At 44.1% G+C, this 1580-nt stretch overlaps 1 protein-coding gene and 1 long non-coding RNA gene across 2 annotated transcripts in view; one reads left to right on the plus strand and one right to left on the minus strand.

Annotated features, from left to right (window-relative positions):
• LOC117939494 overlaps positions 1–1580 on the plus strand; it is a 16211-nt gene that overhangs the window by 2751 nt on the left and 11880 nt on the right. The window contains exon 2 of the long non-coding RNA XR_004655596.1: positions 38–43. This is a non-coding gene — a long non-coding RNA (uncharacterized LOC117939494). The remainder of the gene's footprint in view (positions 1–37; positions 44–1580) is intronic.
• LOC117939231 (NACHT, LRR and PYD domains-containing protein 12-like) overlaps positions 1–1580 on the minus strand; it is a 139572-nt gene that overhangs the window by 837 nt on the left and 137155 nt on the right. The window lies entirely within an intron of this gene.

Consider the following 1580-nt stretch of genomic DNA (forward strand, 5'->3'; position numbering starts at 1 on the left):
CAAACTCCAGCCCAGAAACCTGACTGGTCTAGAGAAGATCTGTGTGGAGGGGGGACCAAAATCCCTTCTGCAGGGTGTGCAAACCTGGTGAAGGACTACAGGAACCATTTGACCTCTGGAACTGAAAACAAAGGCTACTGTACCTAATATTAACATTGATTTTCTCAGGTGTTCAAATACTTATTTCCAGCTGAATCATACAAAGAAATTGTTAAAGAATCATACATTGTGATTTCTGGATTTTTTTTTAGATTATGTCTCTCACGGTGGACATGCACCTACGAGGACATCAGACCCTCCATGATTTCTAAGTGGGAGAACTTGCAAAAAAGCAGGGTGTTCAAATACTTATTTTCCTCACTGTATAACTGCATCCATATTGTTCTACATTCCTCTTATGTTAAAGTTGTACATACAGCTGCAACACATGGAAATGAAAATTATCTGAAATAAATAGCTTAGGATATGTAGATATGTTTTTTCAATGTTACTCTGTGAAAGCTCCTTCACTTGTTTTCAACAATAACTGATTAAAATAGCTGGGGGGGGGGGGCCGATGGAAGTACTAAAAGAGAGACGACTGACTCGTTATGAATGGGTCCGGCAGCTCCGTCTCACGCTGTTACTCCACCAACGGAAGTTAGTTGCATTCAATAACTTCTTCTGTGTTTGTTGCCGTGGCGACCGTGATAGCAGAGTTACCACGGAAACACTGGTACAAATACAGGTTTGTGTCTCATGCTTAACAATTTACAGCTGTGTTAATAACAATTAAAACTGTGGACAAATGTCAGAAATGTGGACCCGCGCTGTCGCTGCTCTGTCTCTGTTGCTGGGAGTCGTGTGTGAGTGAATGGGGGGGGGGGGGGATCCAAACACAGGCACGGCTTTACAGAAGAAATGGGTCATGTAACGCAAAATTAAACCATATCGATTTGCTTAGGTTGTGGAGAGGCGGCGAATGCGAGAACATTAGGTGCACCGGTGCGACCTGGAAAAATGTTAGTCGCACCCTAGAGCCCTGTGAGCTAACAGACACCAACTAGCACCCTAGAGCCCTGTGAGCTAACAGACACCAACTAGCACCCTAGAGCCCTGTGAGCTAACAGACACCAACTAGCACTGGTCACTGCTGTTGTCTGAAAAACAACACAGACGGTATGAAATGCTGCGTTTACTAGACGCTTACTAGTAAATTACTAGAGGTTACTCCGTCCTCTGGGACTGTCTCCATGTAGAAACTAAGCTGCACAGTGCAGGAACAACTCTGATTGGCTCATGATCAGACGGCGGTTTACGGAGCGGTAGATTGGCTTTTTCCAAAAAAACTCGCAGCGTTCTATGAATGGAGTGACGTAGTTAAAATATCCCTCGATTACGCAAAGTTGATCGTGGGAAGCCAAAATCGTGATTAAACTTTGATTAATTGTGCAGCCCTGTAATAAATACACATCTGGCATTTGTAGGACACCGCTGGAAAATCAGTTGGAAATTCAGCGAGACATTAAGACTTTAACTGTGGATCGACCTTCTGTCCCGTTAAACACATGAGAACAGCTGATTGGATTCAGGGGGGGGGG

The sequence above is a fragment of the Etheostoma cragini genome, chromosome 3 (assembly GCF_013103735.1).
Source record: "Etheostoma cragini isolate CJK2018 chromosome 3, CSU_Ecrag_1.0, whole genome shotgun sequence".
Classification (NCBI taxonomy): Eukaryota; Metazoa; Chordata; class Actinopteri; order Perciformes; family Percidae; genus Etheostoma; species Etheostoma cragini.